The 26,245-nt window shown below is 44.0% G+C and overlaps 1 protein-coding gene across 2 annotated transcripts in view; it reads left to right on the top strand.

Annotated features, from left to right (window-relative positions):
* The first annotated feature begins 1,697 nt into the window (after window positions 1–1,697).
* The window catches only part of LOC124550971, an 81,118-nt gene continuing 56,570 nt past the window's right edge, over window positions 1,698–26,245 (top strand). The window contains exon 1 of one of the 2 annotated variants that reach the window (XM_047125790.1): window positions 1,698–1,798. The gene's annotated coding sequence lies outside the window, so the exon portion shown is untranslated. Of the gene's footprint in view, window positions 1,799–12,601; window positions 12,621–26,245 lie in introns of those variants that run through there. The other variant, XM_047125791.1, reaches the window with a different exon arrangement.

The raw sequence follows: 26,245 nt of genomic DNA, 5'->3' as shown, positions 1-26,245 counted from the left end.
AAAAAAAAACAATAAGTTTCTGTTTTGGTGTAACTGGGTTTTCTCTTTTGATGCTAGTCAATTGTCAGGATAAGCATTACTGCAAAGGGCATTTGATTCTAAAGCATTATGTCAGGGTGAAAAACACTAAATAAATTACTTTTTCTCTCTTAACAACATGTGGGCAGGGTGGGTTCTTCCTTGGCTCGAGTATGAGGTAGAATGAAACAGCATTTTTAGATAAGATAACATTTATTGAAGATTTGTACAATGGTTTTCTTACTGGATTGTTCTGGCTCGGAGAGCGACAGCTGTGTCGTTCGCGAAGCCTTCATGCTGCGTGAGCGGCGGCGTGTACGCCTGGCTCTGTGTATCTGATGTCGCCGTCTCGCCCAGTTGACTGGAGACGCGCACGTGCTGTGGCCCGTTTAATTATTGAGAACGAAGTCGTGAATCGGATGGTGATACCTTGGATGTGGCGTCCAGTGTTCCTCTTCTCTATGAGGCCACATGTGTCAGTGTTGTGCGTCGGCCAGCGGAGCGGCGCGGCGGGGGAACGCCAGCGTCCCGGACTCGAACAACGGACTCCAGCTCGCCAGTCTTCGGCTGTCAGATCTTCATCTCCAGCTCACAGGTGACTGCTGATGTGAGGCCGTCTCCTTCCCGTCCTCACGAGTCACCCGGGTACGTAAAAATCAGTCTTCAAATACCTTTTAATTTCTGTCTTCTGGCGGCGAGGCTGTGCCTTGCTATTCCATCACAGCGACGGACTTGGTGCTTCTGTGTACGATGTAGTCTCTTCCTACATGACGGTCTTCAGCACCGAAACTGAACTGAAAACTATCTTGTCGGGCCCACTGCATCTTGCGTATTTATTCTCTTCAGTTCACTGGAGGTGAACGACTTCAGGGTCATTGCCTCTTCTGTCACATTGACGTCGGTCATTGGCTCTTGGAATGTAGGCGAGGGCCTTTGATCACATGTGACGACTGAGAAACACGTGAGCCGGTCATTGCGTCTTCTGTCACGTTGAAAAGCTTCTCGAAGAATCTTCTTAATTCCGGTCATTGGCTGTTGGAATGTAGGCGAGGGCCTGTGATCACACGTGACAATTGAGAAATACGTGAGCCGGTCTGGCGATGCCCTGACAGCTGACTCGACAGCGTCCGCTTATGTGGGGAGGGCGATGGCTTCTCTTGAACGTGCTGACTTGCAAGCGCCGGACGTTGCCACTGTTGCTCTGTCCGCTGTTTGCCAGTGTGTAATTCTTCTAAACTAAACTAAGTTTTTCATTTATTTTCTAATTTCTACTTCACTTCACATTGATTTCACTACTTTATTTACCTATCTTAAGTACCACTCAACACTGGGGCGATTGGTTTTCTAAATGAGATAGTGAAGAATCATGAACGTTAATCATCAAATCTGTTTATGGTGAAATAAGGAAACACGAATAATGAAATGTGCGAAAGAGTACGTCGTAAAGAAAGTGAAGAATTGCTGTGTCTTGGCCCAACTTCGTCTTTCTTCTTGTAGATTCACGGTACAGTTAATCAAATGCACGGCGCGTACCTCAGCGGCGGTCCGTCATTGACTTCCGCCGCTTCCAGATGGGAACGCCTATTCCGCGATCCGCCGCGTCACCGCGGAAAAACGCACGCCGCTGCTGTTGCCTCGCGCCGCGCAGTAGCAGGAATCAGCATCGAAGAGGAAAACCGCACCGCGCATGCGCGGAGTGCCGCTGACGAAGACTCGGGCGGGGCGGCCGTTGTGCGAGTTCGCAGTTAGTGTCACGCGGCAAGAGCCGATATCTCCAAACGTAAGTTCGCTGGGTGGATTACGATTTTTCACGCCTTTCTACGTGATTCTATGCCTGCATATAACTATACCTGCATATAACTATACCTGCATATAACTGTAGACTACTCGCTAAGGGCAGTACAGATTTCAATATTCTGAGACTAGCCTGCTGAACAGGGAGTTCTCAAACTTTTTCCGTCGTGCTTTTCTTCTGAAACGCAAATTATTTTGCCCTCTCCCTCCTACTTCTCTATCCTCCTCAGCACTTCTCGTCCTTGGCACAAAAGTAGTCCACTTACTTCGCTCTAATTTTTGCAACTAACAGTTACAACAATAATAATAAAAATTACAGACTGCCCTTCAAACACATCAAACATTGTTTTTTAATTATCACATTTAGGGCTATTCAAAGGGGATGAAACTTAACGGTTACTTCTAGTTTATAATCACGACTCTGTGTGTTATTAGATCTGAACAAAGTCTTCATTTCACTGCATTTATTTTTTTTTACAAATTTGTTAGTTAATGCTTAGCTTTTTCCGTCTACATTGCTTCTAATGTATTTAAAACGTTTTATTATGTGAAATATTACGACGTACAATTGACGATAGAACAGTCAACATTTAAATGCCAATTGAAACACTCTTGTATTCAAACTGATCATCCAAAAAGGAAATAAGAGCAAAAATGCACTCGATGAAAATTCGGGCTGTTTCTTTAATTTGCACGTTTACTGTGATGTGTATACGTGAATTTGTGAAGAAAGCAGAACCAGTTTTGGTGTATCTCTGAAACAGAAACTCTCAGATCCCCTTTCAGGCGCATTCGATGCCCGTATTTCGTCTTAATACCATTGCGAAAAATGTTGACTCACACATGTAAGCTCATGCGAAGAGTAATAACGTGTCCACTGTCCTTCATCATTCCGAATCTGCATTTAGAAGTTTGTAAGAAACTTTGCTATAAATTTATTTCCAAATGTTCTATTACTTGAGAGTTCTGTTAACTCCTCATGTTCTATTGTTTTAAGTGTGGTTAATGGTGTAGTATGATAGGATCTGACGGGTTGTGGATCAAGTCGTACTCAAATGAAGGTTCTGGAAATCTGTCCTTGAATTGCTGACGAAGGTTTGAGATACTACGCCAATTCTACTAATTTTCTCTAGATGCAAGTCCTTTCCTCTTCACGAATTCAGAGAAAATATCTCGCAGTTGTTATTCTCCATCTGTGTTTTCAAACGTCTAAGTCTTCTCTTGGAAATATATTAGTATTTCGATCTTGATTTGATACGTCAAGATCGTTCAGTTTCTCACAAACGTCGGCTCAGCTGTTCAACAGGAAAAGACGAACATCATCCTTCAGGTCCACAACGCGACGGAGAATTATATCACGAGACAACCAACGTACTTCCGCGTGCGATAGAAGCGATCATGATTAGAACCCATCTCCTCACAAAGACGGAAAATGGCCTACTGTTTAAAGCTCGAGCTTTCACAAAATTTGCAACACTGACTGCATCGTTGAGCACTTCATTAATTCCGTTCGTACTACTTTATAAGACAATGCATCCTTGTGTACCGTGAAATGTGTGAATTTTACAGAAGTAGAAATGGCGCACTCTTCCTTGAACCCCTTTTCAGTTCCAGTAAACGCTGCTATCCCATCGTTACGTGTAACAACACAATTTGTCCATCACAGATTGTTGTCAGCAAAAAAGTAATTTACAGAAAAGAAACTATCTTCGCCTGCGGTCTCCCCTTTCAGAGATTTACAAAATAGACCGTCCTCGTGTATTTCGCGTTCGTAACACTAGCGTACAAAAACAAGAAGCTGGGGAAGATTTCCGGTATCAGTACTGTCATGAAGTCTCAGGGGGAATTTTGGGCTGTCATGAAGATGTGGTAGTAATTATTTTTTCATGTCACGTTATAGCATTAATATGACGATCACGGTATAATCTGGGAGTGGTATCGATTTCAGACTCGCGTCAAACCTTTCTCCGTGTATTTCGACGGTTGTGGGAAGGAGTAATTTCTCACAAACAATGGGCGCTGATTTGCATATTGCAATTAAGTACGATAAATCTTGAATGCTCGTAGCGCTTTCGTAGAAGCTAATACCTGGTTTTTGAGGAATCTGAAATTTCGTTTTAGTTGTTGCTAATTACGCTGTAAAAATTCGAGGGTTTCATTCATACGATTTGAATGTTTTTTTTTCAGGTGTCTCCTTAGTTTTACACTCTTCAAGCTATGGTTGGCTAAATAAAAAAACACATTACAATCTTCCTCGTTATTCAAACTGGTGCTGCTAAACTGTAGTGCCAGATTATCAACTTGATGTTTACGCGCTTTGGTTTAGAACTAACATTGCTGATAAGAAGAGAGGAAGACACACAAGATTGATTAAATTTGAATCTCTTTCCTTATTAGAATCGCATACTTTCGAAGGAGAAGGCACTCGGTAAATCCCTACTACGCTGGGATCTCTTGTCCCCACTGCGAATCTTCCATTTATCTATGGCAATGGAAGAACTCGGATTACTTTATTTTAAATCCAATTGACTGCTTCCACTGAACATGCACTAGTACTCAGCTTCCAGCCTACGTACTACCTTTCGACTGGTTTCGGAAGCTTGGCTGAAATCGTGTGGACCGTCACAGTGACTACGATTAACAATCTGCTGTTGAAGTCAGCGCTGTAAAGAAGTGGCAGTCACATTGTCCAGTGGTTTATTGTCATCGGTGATTGGTAAATGCTTGGTAAGCAACTACACATCTGCGTGTTTGGTTTGATTCTCAGATTTCCTGCTGACAGGAACTACTGATCAGTTCTTGCGAAATAAATCAGCGAATTACCGATGCTGTGTCCGCCCCCGGTTGCTGAGTGGTCAGCGCGACAGACTGTCAATCCCAAGGGCCGCGGTTCGATTCCCGACTAGCTCGGAGATTTTTCTTCGCTCTGGGACTGAGTGTTGTGTTGTCCTAATCATCATCATTTCATCCCCATCGACGCGCAAGTCGCCGAAGTGACGTCAAATCGAAAGACTTGCACCCGGCGAACGGTCTACCCGACAGGAGGCCGTAGTCACACGACATTTATTTACCGATGCGGCAGCTTCCTAACTTGGTTCATGGAAGGAGAATCTGACGCTAACAATATTTGTTCGGCGGATGTCTGTTGTAATATGAAATGCAAAGATTTCAATGAAAGCCAGCGCTCCCCTTCTATTACTCTCTGTCCCCCATCCCCCCTCCAAAGTGGGGGGGGGGGGGGAGGCGGACGCATACATCATTATTTAACGAAACTACTAGATGTAATGTTACAAATAACATTTGATAACAGTGTGCTATTTAACATTTGACTCCTCTCCAGGCCAGAGTAACTTTTAAGTGCTAGTCGAATAGCAAAAAACCTCTGTTTTTGTACGTTTTCATGTTTACTTCGGTCAGCAACACAAAAAAGTTATAAAAAACTGAGAGTGCGCCTTCCCTCTTTGCCAGTGCAGTGATTTATGGCACTGAAATCGATTATTCACCTCCAGTGCATGCAGAATGGTGATTTATTCTTTTATTTGGCTGCTAATACTGTCAAAACAGGTGACATCCACAAAAAAAAAGGACTGTGGACTGCCGCGGTAGAATTCTATCCTTCTCTGATTAATATTAGCTCTCTGGCCAGTACCTAATGCATATTTTATCCTTTTTTGATATAATGTCTGCAAGAGTGTGACAGAAACTAACCCCAGAAGAGCATTAAGCATGGTACGGCAAACAAAAATGTGTTTCTTCTCTGGTCCCGCAATAATAAAATACAGGTACCAGCCAACTAATACCAAGTAATTTCTATAAACCTCCGTGTTACTCACTTACTCTTACGGCCTTCTGCCTCCCCTTCAATTACCCATCTCATCAATGTGTACTCAAATAATTCCCACTGCATCATCAGTAAACATTATCATCTACATCACATAGTCTTGGCTCACCGCAGGAGCTGTTCCTATCTCAGTTGTCCTAGATAAATGAGTGGTCAGCGCGACAGAATGTCAGTCCTAAGGGCCCGGGTTCGATTGCCAGGTGGGTCGGACATTTTCTCCCGTCAGAGACTGGGTTTTGTGTTATCCTAATTTCGTCCGCATCAACGCCCAAGTCGCCGAAGTGGCGTCAAATCGAAAGACTTGCACCTGGCGAACGGTCTACTCGACGGGAGGCCCTCGTCACACGACATTTACCTTTAGTTGTCCTAGAAGCCTAGAACACTGACCTAATCTGGCAGCCATACTTCTTTCTCTGGTCCCGTGATTCTCTCATGTACTACACCAATCAAGCTTTTCAGCACCTTATACTCTCACGGCCGATATATACTTAAACGAGGGGGTACCCAAAAACGGGAATAACATTGCCGTGGGCGGAGCTTGTGTACACACATTCGTGCCGCGAGGCGCGTGTGGCGCAACTCAATGCCAGTTCGCTTCCGCCTGTGTTCACCGGGCTTGTGCCTTTCATCTGCAGTGACTGTTTTTGTTAACACTATTTTGTTCTTGTTTAGCTTTTTTATGACGACAAGTTTAAGTGAACAACGCAGCTGTGAAATTTTGTTTTCTACTCGGTAAAAATGCTGCTGAAACTGTTTTAATGTCGAGAACAACTTAACAAGATAACTCTATTGGAGAAACTCAAGTTTACGAGTGGTTTGCTCGATCTAAAAACGGCGCCTTGTCGATTGATGCAAACCTCATTCTGGACGTCCATCAACTCCAGAATCGACGAAAACATTGAAAAAATTAGAGAGCTTGTGCTCATAGATCGTCGACAGATAATTGATAAACTGTCAGAGATTAGTGGGTTATCTTGGAGCTCCGTGTTCTTAAAAAAATACCCGATTTGTGAGAGACAGGAGACTGGTTCTTCCATCACGACAACGCACATGTACACACAGCCATCCCTCTCAGGTTTTGGCTGAAAGTGGTATGGTTCCGCTGACCCACGCATCTTACTCGCCTGACCTGGCTCCGTGCGACTTTTTTTTATTTCCGCGCATAAAAATGGGCACGGAAAGACACCGACTACACTGACGAAGTCAAGAAAAAACGAGGGAGGAGCTTTCAGCCATTTCTATAGATGACAACAAAAAATGTTTCGAACAGTGGAAGCACCCGTGGGGCAAATGTATCAGTTGTAATGGAGAGTATTTTGAAGGCAATAAGGTTGTTTTGTAAACGATTTGAAAATATATAGCTTTCAAAAAATAATTCTGCTTTTTTATTGGTTACCCCCTCGTACTGTTCGTTAGTAAACGTCAGTCACGTTATATGGAAGCAGCCTACTCACGATGTATAGAATTCATATGCTTTCCATTGTGTGGGCACAGTGAACTTTATTTACAGGCATCACGTTTTTGTTAATCACTTTCTGGTTGCCCACATTGTAGTTAGAGAGCCTGTGTTGAGAATGGCAACAACAATATATAGAAATTTTCTACCCACCACCCCACAACGTCTTGCACAGACAGCAAAGTCTCTCCATCCACACAGAGCAGTTTCTTATTATATTGAAACATGTTGTAGTAAACTATGGCCTCGTGGTATTGCGGTAGCGTTCACGCTTCCCGTGGTATTGCGGTAGCGTTCACGCTTCCCGCGCGCGGGGTCTCGGGTTCAATACTCGGTAGGGTCAGCGAATTTTTCTGCCTCGAGTTTAGTGTGTTTTGTGTGTCTTTCATCATCATTTTATCCTTATTCACTCGCAAGTCGCGGTAGTGGCGTTAAAGAACTTGTGGAGCGGCGGCCCGGTTCACCCTGCGAGGGGCCTCCCGGCCACCAATGCCATACACTCATCATTATTATTATTATTATATTACCTAAACATGGTAGTACCTCATCAGCGATACATCATTGTTTTATTTTTGCCTTCACTTCTCTCTTTACTGCCAAGATTGAAAAACAAAGAGAAAAACTTAAGTTCACCATCATTACAACTTTTTTCCCTGCAAACCACTCTAGACCAAGCAAAAGCACCTGCATTCAAGTTTACTGCCGACAGTAATGACTGTGTATATTGCATATCCTCAGTCCACAAATTTACTGGAACCTCTTCCTGTACTTAACAGCCATTTGTTCCAGATATTGTTGTAAATACACACAGAAGTTACAAAGTACTCTAGCCTCTACACTTTACATGCATTTTCCCATAACTCTTCTTGAATTAAACAATAACCGTTCCCTGGATCTAATGCTGTGGCTACTTCATAATTGTTTAAATATCCCTTGACCACCGGTCGCGACATTGCTTCCTCTTAGCCACGTGCTCTCCTCATAACTACTTCGTGGTCATAATTTAGTGGTCACTACTTACTGCATTTCCTTTACGTAACATACTGTTCCACTTAGGGCTGGACAAACGACACTCGCATTCGAACGGGCTTGAGATTTCTTGAGACGCCTCAGCGTTTGATGCAGTATCGAGCTAGTTCGAACAATCAAGTGACATTTGACTAGCGCAGAGTGAATGCAAGAGAGAGGCAAGAACGTACTAGCCACAACAAAAAGCTATGGCTCTGCTTAAAATTTGGCAATTTCTTGAAACACTGGAGTAAATAGCATTAAATCCTTCCACTGCACAAACTCCTGTTGTGTTTGAAGAAATTTACAATACGAGTTCTCATACACTACCCATCTGTAAGGATAGATAAACATTTATGTTGATTTTTAAGTAAAGGTAACAAAGAAGAAAATGTTGTCCTATAGAAAGTATTACTTGACTGACCTCACTAAAATATTTTATTTGTCTATGAGAGGCAGTAATGATAGGTTGTAAGTGAGCAGTTAAATCCCTGGTCACATAATAGAATAACAGACAAAAACTTTACCAGCTTTTAATCTGTTTGAACACAAGACTGCAACATTCAGATGAAACAATGGAGACTGTTAATCAAGAATTAAATTTCGAACAACCGAAATGTATCGTAATAAAGTAACAGTAATTTGTATCGTGAGAATGTACCACAGCGGCAAGACCTGTCTTGGAGAGAGAACATTACATCTCACTAGATGGCAGGACGAGCGAAAGCTCGAGAATTGAACAGATCATTATTGAAGTTTTTTATTTGTTAGTTGCTGTTGGTACGCGTGAGCTGCGCCTTGGAAGATATTTCAGTCAGTGTTTCACAGTTATTTTTGTTACTAAAATCCACAGTGCATTATGAAAAGATCGAACATAATCTGAGATTTCCTGGACTGTGGCCGAAACGGCTCGAAAAATTCGAGTCATGTTCAAACACAGTCGTAGATCCAATGTGACGGAACAACAGTTACGTAGTAATATTTGTGTGGTAAATTGTCGCTACTTCATGTTTTAATACGCAGAAGCGACAATTTTGACAGGCAACGTTAACTCCTTGTGGTCTACTGCAAGTAAAGAAATACTGTCAGCGGTCCAACACCTCCTTGTGCAGTAGCTAGGAGCAGATCTTAGTCGGTAACCACTTCTTGTATTGTTTTACCTAGAGTGGAATTCGGGCAGCAGTTAACTTTAAGCAGTAGTAAATTATACAAAATTTATACCAGTGTACGCTTCGTACAACAAATACCACTTACAATTTAAGAAGCAGTCTATAAGTCACCACCTACCCTGTGACCCAATGTGCTACTAATTCCTACACACAACGAAATTGTTACTGTGTGGAAATGCCCTGACTATTCGTCTAAGGTTACTGCGTCCCAGAATAAGATGATTTTACTTATTAAGTTATTAAACTCGTCTAAAGTTACTGCGTTCCAACGTAAGATGATTTTACTTATTAAGTTATTAAACTCGTCTAAAGTTACTGCGTTCCAACGTAAGATGATTTTACTTATTAAGTTATTAAACTCTTGCAGTCATATATGCGCACGCATCTGGATCGACAGTACTAAGATATAGCAGTTCTTGCAAACTTTCTTTGTAGGCATAAAATCGTAAGTTTGGAATCGATCCTAATATTACGGTTAAAGCCTGCACGTCGATGTATACGCTACGTACTTTTTTTGATTTTACGCACGTAATATACCTTTATGATGATCACTAATTAAAATGAATTCTCGGCACATAATGAACAAGGTTCCGTGCACCACACTGTCGTTATCATCACTACGAAAACCTCACCGTAGGTATCTGCAGTTATCTAGCAAATGTAATGAATTTCAACGAATTTCCTTATCATACTCAATCTTTTTGATAAATAAACCTTCAAAAATAATTAAGATGACAAAATGCGTCTACGTGCGCCGTTGATCAATTTGTATCATCGTTTTCTGCCTCAAAATGACGTAAAACGACTTAACTGATCACAAGGCTAGCAAACATTTTATACTTGCAATTCTTTGTTATTATTAATTATAAGGTAAATAACTTGTTACTTACGATTCTGGTTTGTTAAGGAAGCCTAAGTTTCATATATCTGGCGTCAAATTAGTATGCAGAGATGTAACTGGTTGTTCAGTCTGCGATATAATATTCCCTCGCCGCAGATTGTTTTTGTTTTTTCACGTAAAAAAATTAATGTCCTTGCTACATATCTATTTAGACTTCAAATAAATAATCCAGAATTACAGTCTTCACATCTCCTGCCTTTAAACTAAGCGAACTGTTTTGAAAGTTTCTGGACTTCAGTAGTAATTATTTTCAGACAGTATCTCTTGACATGATGTTAAAGTGTTAAATTTTTGAACTTCGCAAACTCAAATATTAGCATCGAAGAAAATATCTGTCTGGTAATGTCCAGTACTACCCCTTGTAATGAATCTTATTATTTTATTTATTATAATTTCCTTTATTTCATCAGAAAGAGAAAAGGTCTTTTAGTTTACTTCTTGTAGTGGGGATATATTCATTTCTCTTTATCCGCAGCTCGTGGTCTAGGGGCTAGCGTTGCTGCCTCTGGATCCCAGGTTCGTTTCCCGGTCGGCTTGGGGATTTTCTGTACCCGGGGACTAGGTGTTTGTGTTGTCTTCCTCATCATTCGTGACAATGGCTACATAGGACTGTGAAAAAATTGGGACTTCGTACGCGCGCTGATGACCGCGCAGTTGTGCGCTCCACAAACAAAACATCATCATCAGTTTTCTTTGAAATTAAGAGTCGGTATTTTATTTCATTTTAACACACCTTTGCTTTATTTTAATTCTGTGTACGGTAATGAACGATTGAAAGTATTGCTAACCCGCAAGAATGCTATTCGACACCGAAAATAAAAAAAAATTAATGCTTGCCACAACCATTTTGTGCCATACACTTAAATAATAAGAACAAAATTAAATCTCTTGCAGTGTTGGCTAATAACTACCTATCTTTTCCTACTTTAAAGGCCACCCGTCACACAGAAAAAGCCTTGAAGGTGATAAGTAAAAGTTTCCAGCTGATTATTAATCGACTTTTAAAGTAAGATCTTGTCGATGAGTGAACGATTTTAATATTGTACGACCAATCATCATGTCCCAAAATTCGTTAGTGCCAACAAAATACCAATCGTCGCTAGATAGGTTTCTATTCCGCAAAGCGAAAACCAGTCAGCTTTTTTACAACAATGACGCAACACACTATTCTCTCGACGAGCGCATAATTCTATAACTCTCCACGTCGATCACTCGATTCTATCAATGTGAACCAAATTCCTATCCCAAATGATTATAGCAACACTCAGTCATAAATGAATTTGCGGACTGGGACACTAATACGATTTTAGAGAACCAGTGAGATCAGATCCGTTTACAATCACGACTTATTGACTACAATCTGGTCTCCGTACTGTCTACACAACATAACACTCGCTTCGAATAAATATTTAACCCACTTCTCACTATCAAATAGCCAGATCTCTCTCCTTACGTTAAACGTTCTGTTGTGGCGTAACAAGCTAGCTACGCCACACTGAGAAGGGAGCCGAAAGGCACGCGTACACACACGCCGACTGGCGTCGTCTGGAACAGGATACGTTATGACTGCTATAAAGAAAATACGTAGCTTTGGAATATACTTAACTTTTAATCACTCCTTGTGATACATCTCTCTTGACTATACAAATGAGACTCGTAAGATACATGCACTGTTACAATTGGCGCCTTGCTAGGTCGTAGCCATGGACTTAGCAGAAGGCTATTCTAACTGTCTCTCGGCAAATGAGAGGAAGGCTTCGTCCTTATTGTCGCTAGCAATGTCGTCCATACAACTGGGGCGAGTGCTCGTCCGTATCTCGAGACCTGCCTTGTGGTGGCGCTCGGTCTGCGATCACCCAGTGGCGACACGCGGGTCCGACATGTACTAAATGGACCGCGGCCGATTTAAGCTACCACCTAGCAAGTGTGGTGTCTGGCGGTGACACCACACGTTCAACACTTCAACCATTTACTAAGAATTCACTAGGGGAAACAGTATCAATCCTCCGACTATATACAACTAATCAGTACCACCAAGAGCGAGCAGCACCATATCTCTAGGAAGACAGAGTTCAGCGCCCCCTCTCAGTCCTGATTTAATTAGCTTCCCATCGGTGGTCGGCCCAGTTCTGTCGCAGACTTCGATAGCATCAGTACTTAGTAATAGGAACACGATACGTAACCCGCGTTCTGCGAGTAGTAATAGTGTGTAATGGAGCAAGCTGTTTTTCATTTATTCATAGAAATAAAGTGTCTGTTATTCTTGCAGAGTATTTTGTACAGATGATTGGATTCCTGTCCGGCTATTGTAACTTCTCTTCTTCCTTGCAGATTCCCACAGCAGCCAATACAACAAACTCCACTCATCAAGTGCTACTGTTTTGCTGAGATTAGTGCCAACAGAGCTAGCAAAAACTATACACATGTCACCTGGTACTGAGAATACCCAATTCAGTTCTTCTGGGTTGAGTCTTCCCCAAAATTATTTTAACCACTGCTAATGTAACCCTTTTTAAAGCCATTTACTAAACGAGTGTAGAGTGGTACCATTACTTTTAACAATTAATTCAATTTTTAGATGGCCTTCGACTCTTCTTCGCATGTCCGAATGCCATCAAAGTAATATTTGACACTCGAACCGTTCATGCTGCCTGCACACTGTAAAAGGTTTCTTTGAAGCTCATATTTGTATTCAGCCTCGCATCAGCACTGGTACAGTATAACATATGGTTCGAAAGAATACGTAAAAGTAACATATAATAATAACATCAAACACACATTTTATACATATTCTTTACAATACAGCCACTGCGACAATATATTGAGACGAAACAGAGTACTGTGACGACACTTTAAGTAATACAATTTCTTTTCGACAGGTCATACTGTCCATAAGAATCCCTAACATTGTCTTATATTCATTGCGCAACTACCCTAAAGCCAACCAAACTTTGAATTCATTCCACTACCTATCTGCAAGGGACTGTGGGTCTTTACGCCAGTTGGCTGTGTTGTGAGCCGATTAAAGCTTTTCGTAACTCTTGTTTGTGGAGTGCACTATGTTACGCTTGATTCTGTATCCTAGTAGTGTGCCAATCACAATTCCGTCAGTTGGTGATGGATTTCAATCGGCGCAGTGCCCTTTGCGTTCAAAAACCGAATAACTGCGCGCAATTCGCACTTGGCGGTGACATCCAATAGGAGCTCCATTCTCAAGGGCTGCCGAGCCAAGACTGAGCGCCTCAGCGCGGCGTGCGCATGTTTGCACACAGCGCGTGAAGCACTCTTCGTAACAGTGTTACCAACTGACACACAGAGTTCTGTACTTACAAAAAAATAGGAGACCTCACTTTTGGGATTACCCTCGTAATACGATTTGACCCAGATGTCCGGCGATTTCGAAGTTCTTGTCTGGGGTCAGTAATTTAAGTGTTGGTGCGCATACCTGGCATATTTAGCTTTCATGATTATTGTAAGTGGTACTCGTACATTAATATACATACAATGTATATAATAAATAATAAGATGCCCATTTTAAGTTAAATGATATTTATTGGTTTAGATAGTAAGCTATTTGCCGCTCTTAATGGTTGAAGTGGCTCTGAACACTATGGGGCTTAACATCTGAGGTCATCAGTCCCTTAGAACTTAAAACTACTTAAACCTAATTGGTCTATGGAAAAAAACCGTTAGTAGGGCAAGTCATGTACTTATATGGCTTTAAGTTGGCATCACTGGGATGAGCCCTGATCAGCTGATTTATCAACAGTGTTTTGTTTATAACCTCAAAATTACATTTCAAGGTGGCGAGTCTGCTTCAAACGTCCCGATTAGTTGAACAACGTTCTGTTACTCTGTTTTTACTTGCTGAAGACGAGAAACCAGTGGATATATACTGTAGAATGTCTAAAAATGGTTCAACTGGCTCTAATCACTATGGGACTTAACATCTGAGGTCATCAGTCCCCTAGACTTAGACCTAATTAAACCTAACTAACCTAAGGACGTCACACACTTCCATGCCCAAGGCAGGATTCGAATCTGCGACCGTAGCAGTCGCACGGTTCTGGACTGAAGCGCCTACAACCGCTCGGCCACAGCGGACGGCTGCCGCTGTTATTCTTTCGTTAAAATGTGTTTGAAATACATTGCAACTTACATTGCTACATAATTATGAAAAAAGATTGACTCTATTGAAGTAATAAATTCGCTGATTTCTGAAGTCATTTTATCCAGTGTAATATGACACTCCATTGGGGAGGGAGCTGTAGCCCCCATAGATTCCCCCCCCCCCCCCTTGCCACCGCCCCTGATGCCAACAGTTATATACCTAAAGAATGCAGCATAGCTAACAAGGGGAAGACAAGGGGTTTGGATCACGGATTTTTTGCAAACTTTGTACTTCTTTTGTACATTAGGACTACATAATGTGCAAGTAGTAAGTGGTACTACTTAGGCGAATTAGAGACAATCGCAAGAAAAGTTCCAAGCGTCTGTGATGTACCGGTGCATTGCACCCCCGAGACTGAGCTGGTGGCGGGTATGTGATTAGCATTCGGATTCCGTAATCGGTGGATCGCTGGGTCGAGTCCCGCTCATGTTTCTTTTTTCTTTTTAATTTACGAATATTTTCTCCAACACTAATATATTATTTTAAGCATTTTACGTCTGAAAGGTAATATAGTGAAAATCTATATGTGCCGGCCACTGTGGACAAGCGGTTCTAGGCGCTTCAGTTCAGAACCGCGCTGCTGTTACGGTCGCAGGTTCGAATCCTGCCTCGGGCATGGATGTGTGTGATGTCCTTAGGTTAGTTAGGTTTAATTAGGTCTAAGTCTAGGGGACTGATGACCTCAGATGTTAAGTCCCGTAGTGCTTAGAGCCATTTGAACCATTCATATGAACTTGTATTGAACTTCCGGTGTTATATGGTTGTTCGCCAATTTTTGTTATCACAACAAATGTTACGTTTATAATTATCGACAAGTAAACGACCAAACGCATGAAGTTTTCCTAAAAATGCATGCTTGTTGTGATTTCCGAAATCCTTTATACCTGCAGTCGGGTAAGATACTGATAACTGCTTTGTACCTGGACATTTCGATCTGCACACACAGGTTTTAAGAACGAGAGACAGCCTTGGATAGCAAACATCGATAAATAAAGTGTAAATAACTTTATTCAGTACGGTGGGGTCGGTGGACTGCCGTAGCCTGCTGTCAACCACTGATGGCTACGGCGGGGACGAAGCCTCTCCGTCGTTTCTAGGTCCCCAGTTCCATACAATACAAGTGGAACGAATGCAGTTTTCCCGAGTTCATTACTACTCTTCAGAGTTTCTGGGAAAAAACAAAACTAGCTGACATTTTGAAAAATTTCTCTTTCTTCCGACAATTTGGATACAGACCACGAGTAACGCAACAGTTTTGTAAATATTTGTGTCGAATATTGGTGATGTACGACAGAATATACACTCCTGGAAATGGAAAAAAGAACACATTGACACCGGTGTGTCAGACCCACCATACTTGCTCCGGACACTGCGAGAGGGCTGTACAAGCAATGATCACACGCACGGCACAGCGGACACACCAGGAACCGCGGTGTTGGCCGTCGCATGGCGCTAGCTGCGCAGCATTTGTGCACCGCCGCCGTCAGTGTCAGCCAGTTTGCCGTGGCATACGGAGCTCCATCGCAGTCTTTAACACTGGTAGCATGCCGCGACAGCGTGGACGTGAACCGTATGTGCAGTTGAAGGACTTTGAGCGAGGGCGTATAGTGGGCATGCGGGAGGCCGGGTGGACGTACCGCCGAATTGCTCAACACGTGGGGCGTGAGGTCTCCACAGTACATCGATGTTGTCGCCAGTGGTCGGCGGAAGGTGCACGTGCCCGTCGACCTGGGACCGGACCGCAGCGACGCACGGATGCACGCCAAGACCGTAGGATCCTACGCAGTGCCGTAGGGGACCGCACCGCCACTTCCCAGCAAATTAGGGACACTGTTGCTCCTGGGGTATCGGCGAGGACCATTCGCAACCGTCTCCATGAAGCTGGGCTACGGTCCCGCACACCGTTAGGCCGTCTTCCGCTCACGCCCCAACATCGTGCAGCCCGCCTCCAGTGGTGTCGCGACAGGCGTGAATGGAGAGACGAATGGAGACGTGTCGTCTTCAGCGATGAGAGTCACTTCTGCCTTGGTGCCAATGATGGTCGTATGCGCGTTTGGCGCCGTGCAGGTGAGCGCCACAATCAGGACTGCATACGACCGAGGCACACAGGGCCAACACCCGGCATCATGGTGTGGGGAGCGATCTCCTACACTGGCCGTACACCACTGGTAATCGTCGAGGGGACACTGAATAGTGCACGGTACATCCAAACCGTCATCGAACCCATCGTTCTACCATTCCTAGACCGGCAAGGGAACTTGCTGTTCCAACACGACAATGCACCTCCGCATGTATCCCGTGCCACCCAACGTGCTCTAGAAGGTGTAAGTCAACTACCCTGGCCAGCAAGATCTCCGGATCTGTCCCCCATTGAGCATGTTTGGGACTGGATGAAGCGTCGTCTCACGCGGTCTGCACGTCCAGCACGAACGCTGGTCCAACTGAGGCGCCAGGTGGAAATGGCATGGCAAGCCGTTCCACAGGACTACATCCAGCATCTCTACGATCGTCTCCATGGGAGAATAGCAGCCTGCATTGCTGCGAAAGGTGGATATACACTGCACTAGTGCCGAAATTGTGCATGCTCTGTTGCCTGTGTCTATGTGCCTGTGGTTCTGTCAGTGTGATCATGTGATGTATCTGACCCCAGGAATGTGTCAATAAAGTTTCCCCTTCCTGGGACAATGAATTCACGGTGTTCTTATTTCAATTTCCAGGAGTGTATTTTGAGAGCATCTTCACGAGAAGCAATTTCTCGTTCGTTGTCAATAAAATATGAACAAGTCTGAAGGCGCTGGATAAAGTTTTTTAACTTGTAATGAAAAAATTAGTAAACAGTGAAATAACATTGGAAATTCAAAAAGGGTCATGCAAACACACGTGTATTCTCATCGTATTACCTTTCAAATGTAATATGTGCGAAATAATGACTGGCGTTTAAAAACATATAAATTTAAAGAAATGGAAGAGCAGTGGGTCTCGTTCCGGCGATCTACCGAGTACGGAGCTTGAACGCTAACAACATGACCGCCGGCAGTTCGTGGTCAGGGTCACAACGCAACAGTACATGATCGACGCGTAAAGCTTCGCGTGCGATTTTCTCGAAATCGTCTTAGTACTACGCCTTACTACTTGCGCATTACGTTGTCGTAATGGACTGTTTAGAATGTACAACGTCTCAAGTAAATCCGTTATCCGAACGTCGTGGCCTCCAGTTGTGTGAAATGCAACTCACTATCACATCTCAGTCTTCTTGTCCATATCTGAAACGTGTGTTCGACCGTTGTAGGTAGTAGGATGTGTTGTTTCCATCTATTTGGTGTTAATCGTGTGGCTTTTTTAATGGGTGTTGTGAGTCATGTTCTTTGTTCAGTGTGATACTAAATCGAAAACTGGTCTGGAAGTTAACCAAATAATATCCATGAAATCTTCACTCTGTTACGCTCCAATCAAGTCCCTACAGTAACTTACTGATAACACAATACTCAGCTGATAGGCTTTGTTTAGGGAACATCTGCAGGTGGTCGCTCATGTCGGCACCAATGATGTGTCTCGCTATGGATCCGAGGATATCCTCTCTGACTTCCGGCGGCTATCTGATTTGGTGAAGACTGTCAGTCTCGCTAGCGGGATGAAAGCAGAGCTCACCATCTGCAGCATTGTCGACAGGACTGACTGCGGACCTTTGGTGCAGAGCCGAGTGGAGGGTCTGAATCAGAGGCTGAGACGGTTCTGCGACCGTGTGGGCTGCAGATTCCTCGACTTGCGCCATAGGGTGGTGGAGTTTCGGGTTCCGCTGGATACGTCAGGAGTCCACTACACGCAACAAGCGGCTACACGCGTAGCAGGGGTTGTGTGGCGTGGACTGGGCGGTTTTTTAGGTTAGATGGCATTGGGCAAGTACAGAAAGGGCAGCAGCCTCAAAGGGTGCGGGGCAAAGTCAGGACATGCGGGGGCCAAGCAGCAATCGGTATTGTAATTGTAAACTGTCGAAGCTGCATTGGTAAAGTACCGGAACTTCAAGCGCTGATAGAAAGCACCGAAGCTGAAATCGTTATCGGTACAGAAAGCTGGCTGAAGCCAGAGATAAATTCTGCCGAAATTTTTACAAAGGCACAGACGGTGTTTAGAAAGGATAGATTGGATGCAACTGGTGGTGGCGTGTTTGTCGCTGTTAGTAGTAGTTTATCCTGTAGTGAAGTAGAAGTGGATAGTTCCTGTGAATTATTATGGGTGGAGGTTACACTCCACAACCGAGCTACGTTAATAGTTGGCTCCTTTTACCGACCTCCCGACTCAGCAGCATTAGTGGTAGAACAACTGAGAAAAAATTTGGAATACATTTCACATAAATTTTCTCAGCATGTTATAGTCTTAGGTGGAGATTTCAATTTACCAGATATAGACTGGGACACTCAGATGTTTAGGACGGGTGGTAGGGACAGAGCATCGAGTGACATTATACTGAGTGCACTATCCGAAGATTACCTGGAGCAATTAAACAGAGAACCGACTCGTGGAGATAACATCATGGACCTACTGATAACAAACAGACCCGAACTTTTCGACTCTGTAAGTGCAGAACAGGGAACCAGTGATCACAAGGCCGTTGCAGCATCCCTGAATATGGAAGTTAATAGAAATATAAAAAAAGGGAGGAAGATTCATCTGTTTAGCAAGAGTAATAGAAGACAGATTCCAGACTACCTAACAGATCAAAACGAAAATTTCTGTTCCGACACTGACAATGTTCAGTGGCTATGGAAAAAGTTCAAGGCAATCGTAAAATGCATTTTAGACAAGTACGTGCCGAGTAAAACTGTTACGGACGGGAAAAACCTGCCGTGGTTCAACAACAAAGTTAGGAAACTACTGCGACAGCAAAGAGAGCTTCACTCCAAGTGTAAACGCAGCCAAAACCTCACAGACAAACAGAAACTAAACGATGTCAAAGTTAGCGTAAGGAGGGCTATGCGTGAAGCGTTCAGTGAATTCGAAAGTAAAATTCTATGTACCGACTTGACAGAAAATCCTAGGTAGTTCTGGTCTTACGTTAAATCAGTGAGTGGCTCGAAACAGCATATCCAGACACTCCGGGAAGATGATGGCATTGAAACAGAGGATGACACGCGTAAAGATGAAATACTAAACACCTTTTTCCAAAGCTGTTTCACAGAGGAAGACCGCACTGCAGTTCCTTCTCTAAATCCTCGCACAAACGAAAATATGGCTGACATCGCAATAAGTGTCCAAGGAATAGAAAAGCAACTGGAATCACTCAACAGAGGATAGTCCACTGGACCTGACGGGATACCAATTCGATTCTACACAGAGTACGCGAAAGAACTTGCCCCCTTCTAACAGCCGTGTACCGCAAGTCTCTAGAGGAACGGAAGGTCCAAATTATTGGAAAAGAGCACAGGTAGACCCAGTCTTCAAGAAGGGTCGTCGAGCAGATGCGCAAAACTATAGACCTATATCTCTGACGTCGATCTGTTGTAGAATTTTAGAACATGTTTTTTGCTCGCGTATCATGTCGTTTTTGGAAACCCAGAATCTACTCTGTAGGAATGAACACGGATTCCGGAAACAGCGATCGTGTGAGACCCAACTCGCTTTATTTGTTCATGAGACCCAGAAAATATTAGATACAGGCTCCCAGGTAGATGCTATTTTCCTTGGCTTCCGGAAGGCGTTCGATACAGTTCCGCTCTGTAGCCTGATAAACAAAGTAAGAGCCTACGGAATATCAGACCAGCTGTGCGGCTGGATTGAAGAGTTTTTAGCAAACAGAACACAGTATGTTGTTTAGAGTGGGGAGACGTCTACAGACGTTAAAGTAACCTCTGGCGTGCAACAGGGGAGTATTATGGGATCATTGCTTTTCATAATATACACTCCTGGAAATGGAAAAAAGAACACATTGACACCGGTGTGTCAGACCCACCATACTTGCTCCGGACACTGCGAGAGGGCTGTACAAGCAATGATCACACGCACGGCACAGCGGACACACCAGGAACCGCGGTGTTGGCCGTCGAATGGCGCTAGCTGCGCAGCATTTGTGCACCGCCGCCGTCAGTGTCAGCCAGTTTGCCCTGGCATACGAAGCTCCATCGCAGTCTTTAACACTGGTAGCATGCCGCGACAGCGTGGACGTGAACCGTATGTGCAGTTGACGGACTTTGAGCGAGGGCGTATAGTGGGCATGCGGGAGGCCGGGTGGACGTACCGCCGAATTGCTCAACACGTGGGGCGTGAGGTCTCCACAGTACATCGATGTTGTCGCCAGTGGTCGGCGGAAGGTGCATGTGCCCGTCGACCTGGGACCGGACCGCAGCGACGCACGGATGCACGCCAAGACCGTAGGATCCTACGCAGTGCCGTAGGGGACCGCACCGCCACTTCCCAGCAAATTAGGGACACTGTTGCTCCTGGGGTATCGGCGAGGACCATTCGCAACCGTCTCCATGAAGCTGGGCTACGGTCCCGCACACCGTTAGGCCGTCTTCCGCTCACGCCCCAACATCGTGCAGCCCGCCTCCAGTGGTGTCGCGACAGGCGTGAATGGAGGGACGAATGGAGACGTGTCGTCTTCAGCGATGAGAGTCACTTCTGCCTTGGTGCCAATGATGGTCGTATGCGTGTTTGGCGCCGTGCAGGTGAGCGCCACAATCAGGACTGCATACGACCGAGGCACACAGGGCCAACACCCGGCATCATGGTGTGGGGAGCGATCTCCTACACTGGCCGTACACCACTGGTGATCGTCGAGGGGACACTGAATAGTGCACGGTACATCCAAACCGTCATCGAACCCATCGTTCTACCATTCCTAGACCGGCAAGGGAACTTGCTGTTCCAACAGGACAATGCACGTCCGCATGTATCCCGTGCCACCCAACGTGCTCTAGAAGGTGTAAGTCAACTACCCTGGCCAGCAAGATCTCCGGATCTGTCCCCCATTGAGCATGTTTGGGACTGGATGAAGCGTCGTCTCACGCGGTCTGCACGTCCAGCACGAACGCTGGTCCAACTGAGGCGCCAGGTGGAAATGGCATGGCAAGCCGTTCCACAGGACTACATCCAGCATCTCTACGATCGTCTCCATGGGAGAATAGCAGCCTGCATTGCTGCGAAAGGTGGATATACACTGTACTAGTGCCGACGTTGTGCATGCTCTGTTGCCTGTGTCTATGTGCCTGTGGTTCTGTCAGTGTGATCATGTGATGTATCTGACCTCAGGAATGTGTCAATAAAGTTTCCCCTTCCTGGGACAATGAATTCACGGTGTTCTTATTTCAATTTCCAGGAGTGTAGATGGCAGTTATAAGAGTCGAGGGGCATGAAAGGGAAGCAGTGGTTGGGAAAGGAGTGAGACAGGGTTGTAGCCTCTCCCCGATGTTATTAAATCTGTATATTGAGCAAGCAGTAATTGAAACAAAAGAAAAATTCGGAGTAGGTATTGAAATTCATGGAGAAGAAGTAAAAACTTTGAGGCTCGCCGATGACATTGTAATTCTGTCAGAGACAGCAAAGGACTTGGAAGAGCAGTGGAACGGAACGGATAGTGTCTTGAAAGGAGGATATAAGATGAACATCAACAAAGGCAAAACGAGGATAATGGAATGTAGTCAAATTAAATCGGGTGATGCTGAGGGGATTAGATTAGGAAATGAGACACTTAAAGTAGTAAAGGAGTTTTGCTATTTAGGTAGTAAAATAACTGATGATGGTCGAAGTAGAGAGGATATAAAATGTAGACTGGCAATGGCAAGGAATTCGTTTCTGAAGAAGAGAAATTTGTTAACATCGAGTATAGATTTAAGTGTCAGGAAGTCGTTTCTGAAAGTATTTGTATGGAGTGTAGCCATGTCTGGAAGTGAAACTTGGACGATAACCAGTTTGGACAAGAAGAGAATAGAAGCTTTCGAAATGTGGTGCTGCAGAAGAATGCTGAAGATAAGGTGGGTAGATCACGTAACTAATGAGGAGGTATTGAATAGGATTGGGGAGAAGAGAAGTTTGCGGCACAACTTGACTAGAAGAAGGGATCGGTTAGTAGGACATGTTTTGAGGCATCAAGGGATCTAAATTTAGCATTGGAGGGCAGCGTGGAGGGTAAAAATCGTAGAGGGAGACCAAGAGATCAATACACTAAGCAGATTCAGAAGGATGTAGGTTGCAGTAGGTACTGGGAAGAAGCTTGCGCAGGATAGAGTAGCATGGAGAGCTGCATCAAACCAGTCTCAGGACTGAAGACCACAACAACAACAAACCATACTGGAGATAGTGACTCTCATTTTTCAATAATGCTGGTTCCTGCTCGACCACTCTGCACAGAGTTCGCAATTTGAGAAATTCATCACAGTTCTGTTACTCTTTTGCTATAAGCTAGGCGACAGAAGCATTCAGAGTTGTCACTTGCGCCTCCACCGTATTTAATACTGAACCAAACCGACTATTAGACTAGAAGGAAGATGCTCTAATCATTGTTCAGCTTTGATATTTCTCTCTCATACAATTGAAGAATCAGGTTAAGTCTCCTTCCCTTTCGTTTTTTCTAATTTCTCTCTCTTCTTGTTTCTGTTTTTCCGGATTGACCATAAACTTAGTAGAAAGTATCGGCACATCCTCCCCCTCCCTTATTCTGACAAGTTTGTTATATTACTGCGCCAGGTATCCACACAGAAGTAAACCAGTAACCTCCTTAGCGTAGTAAATACACTTACATGTTACAAGACAAATCGGACTCTACTATTTTTACATGAAACCAGTCATGGGGTAACTTTGCACAAGTTACAGCTCTCGAGCTCAGTTATTCCAAATACTTGGCTGCTAGTCACTGCCCTGCATACTAGCAACTGAGTCACTGTCCATCCACTACACATGTTGTTCCTTTACCTGTCACTCACTCAGTTTCTCACTTCCGCATTTAACTACTCATGCACATGCAGTCCAGGTTTGCAGATTATTTACCTTAGTCCCTGTACTTGTGTGGTCCCTCGTGTTGTTGTGTAACCGTCATCCAAAAAATCATCAGCAGAAGATCAGTCCATCTACAACTGCAAGTTAAAATTTCTTCTTCTACATTCAGTCGTCCTGTATAGGTCGTACTTTACTGTAAAACATAAATTTAGGGCAGTATCATCTCGTATTTATACCTCTTACCTCTACTACATACACTTTCAGTCCCTGAGGTGACTGTTAATAGCAAGCAAGCTGTGTAGAAAGCTTTACCTGAAGCATTGCGAGAAACTAGGAATTGATCTGGAAGTCTGCAGGTCCTGTGACAAGGGTGTCAGTATCTGTGAGTAGCTGTCAGACAAAGAAAAATATTGCTAATAAATGTAGTTCTGGTCTTCACTGGATGGGTACGACTCTATTTAACTGGCCCCTTATTCCATTTACCAGTGCAACTAAATCTGTGTTGCGAATAACATATGATAACATTGTGAGAACAGACTCTGCAATTTTACATTCATGGCTGGGCTTCAGGCCAAAGTGTGTTGTATGCCACAGTAATACGAAAAGAAAGCGTAAATAAAGAAACCTTTACTTTTCCTTCTTTGTCAGTGAATCGATTTACTGGTTTATATCGACCCTTTATCACCACTGTGCAACATGGAAGGGTAATTTATCCTTTTACGAGGGATGGAACTTAAATAGTGGGAACACTTCTGTGGAGACATCATGCAGTGGATTCTAGTATTGTCGCTGATAGCACACGTTGTTGACATATCTATCTTACGTCCAGCAAATGGACTCGCCCGTCCCACGTCGCTGGCGTGTACACAGTCGGGGGAAACACAGTCACTTGTGAGCGAGCGGTCTAGCGTAACGGTGTCACTATGTTCTCGAAACAGGAGTGGGATCAAGATTGAATGTGCCAGTGTTCGTACAGCGCGACAGTGTCATCAAGGTCTTCAAGAGGCGTGCGGGGAATCGGCATTGCGTACTGAACAGTGGCACGCTGGGTAAAAGCCTTCAACGAAGGTCGGCAGACTGTGGCAGACATGCTCGGGCAGGTCGACCTAGCGTCTCTGAACAAGAAGTGCATGCTGTTGCCGCGTTAGTGGACAGTGATCGACACCATACGATTCGTGAGCTCGACCACGAAACCGGATTAGCGCATACGACTGTGCTTCGCATTCTGAAGGAACGCCTGGGCATGCGTTAAATTGCATCTTGATGTGTTCCGCATGAACTGACGAAAATGCAGGAATGGATGAGTTACGACGCTGCTCAGACGCACTTGGAACGCTATGAGCGCGAAGGAGAGGCTTTATCGTAACACTGGATGAGACATGGGCCACATCGTGCGAGCCAATCCAACGAATGGTGTCTTTATGGGTCGCCGCAAAAGTCGAAAGTGCGTCAGAGCCCCAGTATGGTGAAACTGTGGTGATTCTCGTGTACGACTGGATGGTGTTATCCTAACGCATTACGTTCATCCACGGCAGTAGAAAATTCAGAGAAGAGGACAGCCGCGAAAGGAAGCGAAGTGCTTCTAGCATCGCAACAAGACCCGCAATCACGATACTGCCTCTGTTGGTAATTTGAATAGCCCAGACTTTTGCAAACATGGTACGCAGTAGCGCTTCAGACAGAATCACTGGTTTTGGTGGCGCCAGTGTAGATATATATGGCTTTCGGATACTGTGATAAGAACGCCGCCAAAATTTTATTATTAATGTGAGTCTTATTCTCAAAGGCAATGCCAGTTATTATGTTCACTTTAGGCAGTTTCACTGGAAATGTGTAATATTTCTGGCTTATTCAGCCATCATATTAGACTCCAGGAAGCTATTCCCAGGGCAGTGGAGATGCAAGAAATATAGAGATGACGCAATGTGGGATGAGTTACCGGTGACAGATATTAGATTCGGTACCATTCCCGTGTGAAAGACCGCCTGCATGATGCTGCTGCTCTGTGATTGGCTGCTGTGTTCGGCGGTAGGGCGCCAAAACGTTAAACTTTAGTTGCTATTATTAATTAAACCTGTCATCCAAATTACTTCATTTTTAAATAAACATCTCTCAGCAGACAGCTATCAATCAATCATTTCAAAATTATTAAAATCAAAGTATTACTAAAACAAAAGACTGACGATATTACTGCCGATGCACTTCGGTGACGTTCGGGTCACGCCTTGCTGGCTTGGCGCGCGAAGTGGCTCGGGCAGTCCGGTTCTCCAGTTCTGACCGTTCCAGTAGACAGACATGTTGACTGTTATAGCAGTATTTGTTTCATGCAATTTTATTTCCTACAGTTCCGACCGTCGCTAGGTACAGACATGTTGTCTGTAATAGTAGTATTTGATTAATGTAATTTTATTCTCCAGTTCTGACGGTTCCAGTAGACAGACATGTTGTCTGTGGCAGGATGTATTTCATGTTATTTTATCCAGATATAATGACTGTGGAAAGATATGTTCAATACGTTATGATCAAGAATAGTTTCTCGTGTCTACATCAACAAAACGCGAGTGGCATCCCAAATGAGTTGTAGTTTATTCGTAGCAGCAGTTCCTTACGAAGTTAATTTCAGCCTCAAGAAAAAGAATCCACGACCTGCTTGCTGTTTTCTGCGCTGGGGACATCATCATCATGAAGACAGCAGGTTAGTGAAGTGTACAAGAACTTATGTATTCCACACAGGGCAGTGGAAACAACTAGGCACCTCACGTGTACTGCATGCACAGTACAAATGTGCTCAGTGACACATCATCTGCAGTAATGCAGAGGAGGTAAAGAAGAATGAAAGTATTAACACTATCTCACTTTTATTCCTCTTTTTCTTGCCGTAAATGGGATGCTAAAACTACTTAGTCTAGGTTCTCTAATGATATTTACGGAAATATCCTGATTATCTACGTACATTTGC

Source organism: Schistocerca americana, chromosome 9 (genome assembly GCF_021461395.2).
Source record: "Schistocerca americana isolate TAMUIC-IGC-003095 chromosome 9, iqSchAmer2.1, whole genome shotgun sequence".
Taxonomy (NCBI): Eukaryota; Metazoa; Arthropoda; class Insecta; order Orthoptera; family Acrididae; genus Schistocerca; species Schistocerca americana.
This window is presented reverse-complemented; position numbering and strand designations above follow the sequence as displayed.